The sequence below is a fragment of the Heliangelus exortis genome, chromosome 1 (genome assembly GCF_036169615.1).
Source record: "Heliangelus exortis chromosome 1, bHelExo1.hap1, whole genome shotgun sequence".
NCBI classification, from domain to species: domain Eukaryota; kingdom Metazoa; phylum Chordata; class Aves; order Apodiformes; family Trochilidae; genus Heliangelus; species Heliangelus exortis.
Window position 1 is genome coordinate 135,577,382 of NC_092422.1, and position 12,011 is coordinate 135,589,392.

General features: G+C 45.5%; 1 protein-coding gene across 3 annotated transcripts in view; it reads right to left on the reverse strand.

Annotated features, from left to right (window-relative positions):
* B4GALNT3 (beta-1,4-N-acetyl-galactosaminyltransferase 3) overlaps positions 1-12,011 on the reverse strand; it is a 65,067-nt gene that overhangs the window by 51,593 nt on the left and 1,463 nt on the right. The gene's annotated exons all lie outside the window — the stretch shown is intronic.

Sequence of the window (12,011 nt, forward strand, 5' to 3'; positions counted from 1 at the left end):
AATTCCTGTTGCAGCTGTAGGAGGCATATTTTCCCATATATATTTTACCTGTCTTCATCCATGCTAAAAATACTTTGAAGTCCTTCACATAAGCATTCCTTATTCTTCCTCTGGCAGGGAAAAGGAAAAGGAAGCCATGGACCCAGTTGTAAGTTTTGTTTCCTTTACTTCACTGGAACTAAACTGTAGAGACGTGCTCACGTGAGGCATCTATGCCTGGAGCTGAGATGGGAGCCAGGACAGACTCTGCCAGTACTGCATCCCCTCCAGTTCCTGGAGCTCTCTCCTTCTCATACACCTACTGTCATGGAGCCCTGACAGAGGGCTAGCACACATCCTCTGTGCACACCTCCAGACACAAATAGAGAGGCCACTGTCCAAGTTAGCTGACTGACTGCATAAGACATGGCTCGTGCAGCCATCCCAGCTGTTCTCATTTCTATGCTATGTGCAGAAAAATGAGAATTCCACCTCCCTTTCAGCAGCAACAGTTGTCAGGCAGACCATGAACATGCCTTCCTGTTTTTTGTCTTCTGCAGTTGGCCTGGCTTTCCCCAGGAGCAGTGCCTGCCAACCCCTGCTGAAAAAATGGAAATTTCAATGTAAACCTCCTTTACATTTACTCTGACCTTTATTAGGCTGTCAAGGGGTGCTCATTTTGCATACCCAGAGTGTCCCTCAGGCTTCCTTCTCCTGAGCTGTCAGGACTGATAATGTACAAAACCCAAGGCATTTCTTCTTGCAATGACCAGGGTTTGCCATTGTGCTGCCTTTAAACATACTGCAGATAGGTCTTGCCAAAGGCCACAGATGACAGGAATAGGGCTTAGGGACCAAGTCCACACCTCAGCTGCAGCCTTCCACCCATTCCTTGCCCCAGGCTGTGCAATTCAGGCAAGTGCCACGAATGGGAAAGGTCAGAGGTGACACCTGAATTCTGTGGGCCCACAGGAGTTCCTGCCTCTGCATTACACCCACTAGCAAAGTTGGTTCTCAAGAAGACAGGGTAAGTGGCATGTCTGGAGCAGTCAAACCAGCAGGACTGTACCAGCAGGGCAGGCCGAATCAGGCAGAATAGCTGATAGTGAAAGAAGCATGATTTTCTCCTTGTACTGAACTAATTTTGAGCCAAATTAATGTTTTTCCATTCCTGGGCATAAAGAATTTCAAAAGGATAAAGAACAAATGTCATCTGCATCCTTGCTGTGGAGGCTAACTGAGGCATGGGCTGTTGAGGCAGCTCATTCTGAGGCCTCAGCTGCTCAGCAGCAGGGACGGGAATGGCATGCATCACTTTTAGCCCAAATTTGGGCCGTAACCACCAGACCCACAGCCCCTCACAGAGCCTGCCCTGCTGGAACATTGCTCTGCAATAAGAGAGAGAACAAGTGCTCATTTAGGGTGGGCAGCTACTGGGAGCAGTGGAATCTTCAGCAGCTTGTTCTGGCAGAGGGGGAGCAGTGAATAACACACTATTTGTTTTACAGCAGCCAAACCCCCACATCTGCCCAGAAAACCTCTCCCTAAGCTGGGAGATGCCTGTGGCTCTGAAGACATCCAGGAGCAAGAATTGGCCCCTCTGACTGTTTATGTGATATTCAAAGGGAGGCCGAAAAGGAAACAGCTCTGAGAATCAGGATTTCTTACTGTGTCTCAAGATTGCCCCAGCAGTGCCCTGCTCTCTTCACTGCTTCAGCATCACCCCCAGCCCTCACAAAAAGACCTCCAAGGAGCCGGCAGGCACCCTGGGTGCTTTATGCGGAGAAATTTAAGTCTGTTTTCCTCTCCCCCTTGCCAGGTTCGGCTGGGTCAGACGCAGCAGCTGGCAAGAGAATTGGTCCCTGCTAATTTTAGCCTCCAGCTCTCCACCCAGGCAGCAGCAGCTCAACCACTATGGAAAGCTGGGCAGGACCGAGGTGAGGGCTGGGAGATGCTGCCTTCACACAGCCCACATGGCCACACATTGTCAGCTAAATATAAACTGTTGGCAGGCAGGGGGGAGCCACGCTGGCTCAGGCTGAATTAAATCCTTCCCCCATCACCCAGAGATGGGAGCAAGGACAAACTGCATCTCCCAAGGGGATCTGCTCCCAGTCCCAGGCAGTGCTCATAGGACTCACTTTGTTCCCAGAAGGATAATTTAGGCTTCAAACTTGCCACAGCATCCCACGTGGTTTATATATATTTTTAACAGATCTGGAGCTGGTGCACCTGGATCCCAGCACACCACTCTGAGCAAGCACCACTTCACCAGCACAGATCCTACAAGACCCTGGTTCAGCTCCTTCCCAGAGTGGTTCCTTCTCAACCATGCTGCCTACTACAAAATAGTTATCCAGGGGTGGGATGTCCTCCCTTCTGAGGCTGACAGCTGTAACATCACAGTCTCTGCTGTGGGAGTTGGTGCTTGGGGTGGGAGTTTAGTAGGTGGAGTTCTTCTGTGTGCCTGGATGTACACTTGCAGTGGTTCCATCAAATAACACCTGTCCCTCAGTGTAAGAGAAAAGTTCCAAAAGGGCATGGAAAGAGAAACAGGAAGGGAGCCCTGAGGATTTTGAAAAGAGCAGAGGTAGCATGAATCTCAGCAAATCCAGAGAGTTTCTGGATTAAATGCTACCAAGCCATGTACCATAGGTCTACTTACAAACCAAGCACCTTTTCTTTGATTTTCACTGTAACTAAAGAAAAGGGACTTTTTACATCCTTTATAAATAAAGAGGGACACATGAAAAATTCCTGACTACTTTAGCAAATCCTTTTTTCTACAGTAACAAGTGGCAAAGTGTTTAGCATTTGCCAGACATACAGGACAGAACAGGTAACCACACTCTGCAAATGGGGCAAAACAGCTGCAGCACAAAGCACAATGCTTTACACAGGGAAACCAGATGTCTTGGCAGACACTGACTACACTAAAAAGCCACTGTGGTATGAATTTTCAAGGCATCTAGCACCCTTATGACACCAAATACATCCTTAGCCATCTCAGTAGAGCTGATTATGGTCCCCACCAGCTTCTGTAATTATTATCGCTGTATTTTCCTCAATCCCTTTTAAAATTCTGAGTTGGACACTTACTCTGTGACCTCCAATTCCTTTCTACATCTCCTCTGGTTTTGATCTCTGCATTTGAGACTGTTGATTCTGATCTCTCTGCTTTACTGAAATCCCAAGTATTTGCTTCCAATTTAGCCTTCTGTTCCTTCCCCCCTTCCAACATTTTAGTGGCCATTGGCATTTTCTGATCACTCTGCTCCAACACTCATTTCACTCTTCCCCATTTTTGGCCACTTCTTCCTTTTGTTAAATAATCCCTCTCAACTGTATTCCCAAATGCTGCCCATTCTCTCTTGCTTGTCTTGCCTTGTCTCTCTCACTTTTCTTTCTTCTTTCCTCTATCTCTGCATGAGCTACAATACTTGCTAAAATATTATTCAGTCTGGAGAGGAGAAGGCTGCAAAGAGACCTTACTGTAGCCTTCCAGTACCCAGGAAAGCTGCTGAGGGACTTTTCAGGGTGTCAGATGATAGGACGAGGGGATTAAAACTATAGGAGGGGAGATTTAGATTGGAAGTTAGGAAGAAGTTCTTCACTATGAGGGTGGTGAGACACTGGAACAGGTTGCCCAGAGAGGTGGTGGAAGCCCCATCCCTGGAAGTTTTTAAGGCCAGGCTGGACAGGGCTCTGAGCAACCTGATCTAGTGGGAGGTGTCCCTCCCCATGGCAGAGGGGGTTGGAACAAGACAATCTTTAAGGTCCGTTCCAACCCTGAAAATTCTATGATTCTATGAAATATTTCTTTCCTCTCCTTGATGTGCCTATGTCAGACATTTAATTCAAACACAGAGTTACAAGAAAAACAGAATTTACAAAGGATTTTAGTTTAGGGAAAAAACTAAATAATCATACCCTTTGGGAAGCACAGGATTCTGGGACAAAGCACTTGAGAGAATATTGGAAGACCCAGAGTTAGTTGGCAAAACTATTACAATTCAAGAAGCAAAGCATGGCTGGAGCTGCTAGAATGCAGAGAGCAATCAGACAGTACAGACAAATTGAAATAATACTGGACAGACCAGGGCAGGGGGACAGTAGGACTTCAAAGTGAGACTGCATCCTCCTTTGCCCCACCAGCACACACAGGATACCCTTCTCCCCACTGCAGGAAGTGACATGAGCCAGTGAGATGCAGCTGGAAATGCTTTGCAAGACCTGCAAGGAACAGTGGCATGTTCAGAAGTACCTCAAGTGCAGAGCATAACCATGGAACAGCAGTAGTGGTAGCGTCATCAGGACTTTTGCAGCAGGGATGATGATGAGCATTCAGTGAGAGGGGAAAGAAACATGAAAAGCAGAGGCATTTATTGGCTGCAGACTAGCTGGAGGTGAGTGGCACCATGCCACTAATGCCTGGGATTCCTGGTGGCCACAGCTGCCAACCCTCCCTGCAAGCAACTCCTCAGCCTTCCAGCCTCATCAGCAGCTGCAGAGGGGTGAAGCATCCAGACATCCTGCCACTAGGAAATGGAGGAGCAGATGGGCTGTGCAAGGTTGGCCAAAGCTCAGTAAAGTCATTGCTGGTGGCTGAGTGATGCATGGGGCACTCCTTTGTGTCTTCTGGGCCTTCATGGAAAGGTGACACCTCATCCACACAGAGCCCCAAAGGAGAGGGGAAGATAGGAGCAGCCTCCCTCAGACTTCTCTCCTGGCACAACACAAGGAGCCTGTCAAAGTCCATCAGAGGAGGGCTGTGAGGCCTGGAGGTGCTGGGGTTTCTTTCCACTCCAAGGTTTGCCCTTGCTCTCTTATCTAGTTTAAACAGCAAAACTTCTTACTGCCTTTTTTTTTTTTTTTCTCCCCATAAGGAAGGGGAAGCATATGACCTGGGAAATACTTTAATAATGTATTCTTTCTTAGTACCTTGGCTTGGGTGTTATTTTGAATTTCTACACAGATGCAGCTGCTCCCTCCCATTGGTATGAGAGGACAGACTGTAGGTCATGATTTCCTCTGAAGCAGGCATGCTGCTAAGACATGGGAATGGCAAAATGAGACTTATGTTAGGCAGACAATTTATTTTCAAGATACACACATTACAGTTCAGTCAGGTTCGATAGGAAACTTTGGTTTTGGCACATTGATGGTTTATTTTGCATTTTCAATTGAAAACAAATAAAACCCCTGCCAACTGGCCTGCCTACAACAAAACATGGACTATGGTAACTAATGCTGAGTGAGCAGCAGGAAATTGAGAATATTACTATGCAGTGTGGTCTGGATAGGATCTTCTCAGTCCATTATAAATTTTGTTCTGCAAGCTTAGATGGGGTTAATAGCATCCAGACAGGACTACTGCAATTTTACAGAAAATAACATTACAAAATATAAATAAAACTAATTTAGGAAGTAGAGTATTTATGAGAAAGGCTGGAGATATCTTAACTAGGCTCAAATGAATGGCAGCACTGAGGAAGCTGTCGGAGTTGCCAACAACAGATATAGAGGCCAAGTCAAACAGCCCACGCTAATGACATGGAAATAAGTGGCCTCTTGAAGCAAGGCAGAAACATATTTATCTAGAATGGTAGGGAAAAAAATACATGTATCATTAATGTAGATTACCTTCACTTCAAACGAGCTCCACTAGGCAATTCTGCTGCCTAGAAGGTGATGGTGCAAACATTATTTTTACTGGTAAATGAGATACCCTCTGAAAAGAACTACTGTTTAGTGTGCATGAATTTACATAACTTCAGTGACATACAGGCTTCCATATATAAAAGCATAATAGTTCCTATACTCACAGCCCAGAGGGGTAGCAGAAAAGAGAGTTAAAAAAGGTAAAACATTCCTGTTATGGAAGGTCACAGTCAGTTCTCTGATCTGTATTCAGTGTTTCTACATTACTGAGTAGCACTGGCTGTCAGTTGCTCATATTTGGCTCAACTTAAAAAAAAAAACCAAAAAACACCCAAAAATATTTAGACTGTCTGAAATTAACATCAAGGTCACTGAGATGGAAACCAGGAAAAAACCCAAACCCATGGATGATGCAAAGGACTGGGACTTCCTATTTGCATTTCTGATGAGAAACAGTGACACAAAAAAGTAAGAATAGCACAAGATGGAGAATTTTTGCCACATCAGAATATCAGATAGACTTACAATGTAAAGTAAGTCTAAGCTTTTCCAACTTATAAAAACAAGGAGTATAAGAAGACACACTGACCTCTTTCCCCCTCAAAAAAATCTCGAACAGGAAATGGTTACAGAATGCTGAAACAACTAAGCCTTAAGAAATTATAAAATTGGAATTAGTGACTTTTTGAGAGGGACACTGATGCTTCAGGGGGGCTCACAGGTCCACTAAACAATCTTTTGATTGTCTGAGGTGATCCAACAGCTCAAAGACTAATTGAATCTCACTATTGTGTAGTTGCTTTAAATGCTTCATTATGCCAACATGAATTGTTGTTCTGAGGTGTCTTTGAAGAACAGATTTACTTAACTGCAACACTGCTCCAGACCATCTTAAAATCTCAAAGTGTAGGCAACTCTCTCCAGATAAGGAATATCAAAGCCTTTCTGCTTTGGCATGGAAAAGTCTTCTCAGGAAGACAGAAGTACAGAGGAGCCCTGGTCAAGATCCCAGTGTATTCTGGTTTGGCTGATTACACACACAATGAACTTTGAACATAACGAAAAGCATCAAGTACCTAAGGACCAGGTTCACATCTGTTTTCACCCAAGGCATTACATAGATCTTTCTAAATCTCATATCACATCTGAAAAAGATGTCCTATTTCCTTTTCTGGAAAGGCCTTCTCAGCCACTACTGCAAACATGAACAAAGCAATTGAACTGGGAAGTGATTAGAAAAGGGAATATTGATGCACAGTAAGAACAAATAGGAAAGGGAAACTCCAAGTACAACCAAAACTATAAATCCATCAGTTTTTGAGGCTATCACTCTAAGCTCTGGAGGAAGAACCCCATCATCACTCCATCCCCCACTGCCATGACCTACAGGGCAACCCCTTTCTTCAGGAAAACATCCTGCCTTTTACCATACTGCATTGGTAATTTTAAACCAACAGATGAAAGACCATGCCCATCATCTCTCACAGCAGCACTCTCCCTTCACATCTGCCTTAACGTGCAGGTGAGAGTCTTCATATTACTGTGCCATACTCCAAAATGCATTTCCAGAAAACAATAGCATTCCTCTGGCAACCCCAGAGCATGGAGAAGATGCACAGGAAGGCACCACTCCGTGAGATCTCACTCACCCTAATCCAGTCTGACTCAAGACAGGAAGGAGGGGTGTGGGAGTACAGGCTGTGTTGGCACACCACTACACAAAACTGTCACAGGTGATACGTACAGAGAGGGATGGTGCAAGAGTTTATTTATAATGATAATATGTAATCTTTGCAAATGATGTGGGGATCTTCTAAGGTCAGACAAACTACAGGCCAGATTCCAAGAAAACAAACACTCACCACTCCCATGCAGCTTACAGGGATTCAGGCATTTGGTGCTGTTTCAAAAAAAAGGTTATTGAAGAGTCAAATCCCGACTTGACTTCAAGTCAAGAGGTAAAAAAAGCCAGGTTCACAAATTACCTGCAGTACATCCCTCAGCAGCAGTGAAAGGACAAGTGTGGCATAGCTGGCTTGAGGTCCAGGAATCCCCTGTCTGCTGCACCAATGAACCTCACAACCAAACCAGAGCATGATCCAAATTGCTCTCAGCAGCCTGGGCTTCTCTGCTGAATCTGTGATACCAGCCTGTGCTGCAAATATGGATGGGCCTGGGGATGTTGACTCATTTCTCACACACAGCAGTGCCGAGCAAGATGTGACAGCACTTCTGACCATCCTCCAGGGAGACTGAACTGACCACCTGGAAGTGAAAAATTTTCCCCACTGGCAGTGCCCATCCTCCTCACCACAGCCATAGCACGGTGTTCTTTGGATGGGCGGTGTTGCTTGTCACAGGTACCTGTGAATGGAGGTCTCATCAGCATCTTCAAAGACACAGAAATATCATGCAAACATCCCTGCTGCCAACCCTAACCTTCAGTGGGGATGAGGTGTTCTGATACCTAGTTTAACTTTTCCTGTGGGTTAACAGTTTCCACAGAGAAGAGATACTTCCAGCCACCACTGGAGAACCACATGGCCCAATCTCTCCTCAGGGGCACGTGGTAAACTTCGGTGCAATTAGCTACAAAAAAGAGTGATACTGTGCATGTAGAGGCAAGTAATCTTGTGTGAGCATGATTGCAAATGTCAGCCCGTGCATGCATGTGAATGAACCTGCGTATGTAGGTGTGCTCACCCTTATGCAAAAGTACTCCTGAGAGTGCCTGGGCAGGGAGGCGAAAGGTGGAAGTAAGATACATTATATTAAATGAGCAACTTTAGCTTTCTGCCAGCTACTTTTCTTATATGTGCACCTGCCCTTTCACACCACACTTGGTTGTATTTTAAGGAACTCACACTGCTGTGTAGCAGCCTGGATGCCTGAAAATCAGAAAGATCACCATGGCGGCAAAGGTGTGGCAAGAAACCAACTTTCTGTGGAAGGAAAGGTGCACAAAAGATGTATGTACTGGGGAAGTGGAAGCCTTGCTATAAGGACTTTTTTATTCACACATTTCAATGTTTTCTTCAAACCCCTCCTATTTCCCACTTCAGGGGGTGGAACTGCACTAGAAAAGTAGCAGTCTGAGACACTAGAAGTGAGACAGAAACCACTCGTCACAACAATCCAAGGTAGGAAGATAATTCAGTGTTATTTACACATAGCAATGAAATGTAGAGGAACAGGAGTGGATTGAAGCATCTGGGAGAGGCAGGTTAAGGAAAGACACCCCCACCCCCAATCCCTTGCCCTACAAGCTGCACCTCCCAGCAATCCAATCTAACCCTGCTTGTGCCTGGTTTGGGGTGATGCTCATACCTGCAATAAAGGAAATCAGTCAAAGTGATTCATAGTCTCCCAAGATACCATGGTCTCTGCAGCAGAAAAACCAGGGTCTGCACAGCAGTGGATGAGAACGACCTCACCTCCACGTTTCTTCAGGGATTCACTTTTACTGTGTTGACACCAGGTTTTAAAGCAAAGGGGAATGGCTGCACATGCTCCTTGCCTGCAAGGAGGGCTCACTGATGCCAGCCTTGCCCCCTCAGAGTCATGCCCTCCTGCAGGGATGGGCAAGATCAGGCACTGCTGGGCACAAAAGAGAAAAACAGAGGTAGCAGGACAAGGTGTCTCACCCACCAGCCTTTCCATCCAGAGTGTTGAAACAACTCTGGGAAAAGGTAGTGTCTTGGAGTGAGGGATTTTCCCTGAGGAAGGCCTCTCCCAGGCCTTGCCCCTTCCAGCCCCATTACAGCAGTAAGGGCAGGGTACAAATCTCCTCCTCCAGACCTGGATGCTCTCTGCTTAACTGGTATTTTCTCCCTCCCCAACACCTCATTCACCCCTGAAATATGAAAAGATTCCAGTCTCCAGCATTCACTTGCTGCAGCAAAGTGTGCTGTGTAGCATCTAGCAAAGGGGAGAAAAATATTTCTACCGGAGAGTGCACTCCACAGAGGTTAGGGCCTGTCAGCAGTACGGGTAAACACACTGTCTCTCCAACTCCTCGGGTTTCTTGGCAGGGAAGCAACGTCTTGCCTGTTACAACTTGTTTGGGATGACAACAGGGCACATCTCGTGAGGAGAGTTGTGCCCATCTTCAACTCGCATCAGACTCCTTGTTTCGCTTTACTCAGCTGTAAACATGTTTAAGATTCCTATGAATACCTGCTGGGCAGCCAAATATGCTCAAAGAAAAAAATATATATAAATACCTTTTGACCAGCCCAATGAGGAAAGCAAAAAGAGGGGAGCAAAAAGAGGGGAGCAAAAAGAGGGGAGCAAAAAGAGGGGAGCAAAAAAAAAAAAAAAAGAAAGCCATCACTCATGAGAGTTTATACTATCATCCAGCCCATCCCAAACCTCCCTGACAGCTAGACAAGGGCCCAGATCAACTTTGGCACACATGAATTCCACAATAACCATAATCCAGTACACAATAAAAAATACAAAATGCAGAATACAAATTCAGCACCTCAGGCTGGTCCCTGCACCCTTGACTTGAATGTTTCAGCAAGATGAACCTCATGGCCAGAGCCTCACCCTGCTTACAATGATGCAACATCGCAGAAGCCAGTGGGTACCAATGATCACAGCATATTCTCCTAGGCCCTTAATTGTCTTTCATCCAAACTTACTTTTATGCTTAACTTTGTTGCATAGCAGAGATGCAGATATGTCAAGGGAGGACAGTCAGGGCTTCAGTCTTTAAGTATCACTTACTGAAACACCAAAACCCACCTGACATTTGCTTCCTCTATCACACACTGGTCTAATGTGGGAAGAAGAAGAGAAGTGTGTAAAGCTGGGGAGGATCCACTGTGCCTGCACTTGTGCTGACCCAGGAGCAGGGGTGGCATGAGGGCATCACAGTGGCTTGTGCTCCATCCCATGCACAGCTGAGAGAAAAGGGATCATTGTCTTTGACTGCTTACAGCCTTTCAAAAAGAAGGCTCACCTCTCTGGAAAAACAAAACACACTTGGCTTTCTATACACAGGATGTTTAGCAATGCCTTTAATGGAGGTAAGAAGAAAGCTCTGCTATGGACATAGAAGATGGAAACAGGGAGACATGGATTGGAAACTTCTTCCAAGCCCAGCAGCTCTTTAGCTTTCTGACCCCAGTGAAGGGAACCTCTTAGCCTTTTGACCAGAAAAATTACCCAAGAAGCAACCTTTGTATTTTATCAGCAACAACTGGGGAGGCTGTTGCATCAGTTAAGTTGAGGTGGTAGCTCTTGCTGGGTCCCATGTGTGACTTACAGTAAGGTTCCCACCTGGGACATACAACAGAAAACAATGCAGAAATGACAGGGCAAAAGTACTAGTGGCTCTGAGAATCACATCCCAGAGCACCCTGGGATCTCTGGAAAGCATCACTACGTGGAGGCACAAATGCAGCTGCCCCAGCCCCCAGAGAAGAAAACATTATTTAGTTTTAACAGCTAAAAGAAAACAAATACTATTTGTCTTTCACTCTGACTTCTGATTTCTCTTAAAACAAAACATGCTTTTAGAGGTACTGGAACAAGAGGAAGGGTGGGGAGGTCACAAATTAACCTTCCTCCTATTAGCAGGTTCCAGGATCCTGGTGATAAGAAGAGGAAAACATGATGCCAAGTGTGCAGCGCACCCACAGGGCCTCAGCTCTCTGAGCACTCCAGAGCCCACAAGGAGCTGCCTGATGGAGGATTTTGCCCTCCCACCTCTTCCAGCAGCTTTTAAATGCCTTCCACATGCAATAAGCAGCAATGTCTCTGTGGATTTGGGAGAATCTGGACTTTATATAATTGAGCTTTAATATAATGTAATTGTTTCCTCATCTTCTGTTTTAGTTGGTAGTGACTGAAGTCATGTCACTGTTTCCAGCTGCAGTCTTAAAACAGAATTACTTTTTATAACAGCGATGTAAAAATAACCCTGTCTAAAAGCAAAGAAGAAGAACCCAATTAATAAGAAAAGCTGTTTGGTCCTGCACATCTCTCCTGTCCTCACACTCTCTTGCCTGTTTCTCCCGTACCCTCCCTCTCTCCCTTTGCACTGCTGGCAGCAAAATGACTGTCAGCTGCACAAGCACCTGCCTAAACCCCTCTCTCCTTGTAACCACTATTTAAAATACCTCTCAGTGGTTTGATTTCTCCTTTGCTACACACCACTTAAGTCCTCTACATACCTCTATAGTCTTCTCTAAGGATTTTCTGGGGGTAGGGGCAAAGCGGTGTACAATAAGAGGATTGGTTAGATTGCACGAAAGCTTTAACGTGAAGTAGACTTGTAATGCATCCCATCTTCTCAAGTCCCAACTAATCCACCAGGCATAAAAGGCAGAATATAACTACAGGATTTGTCCTAGCCAAAGAAA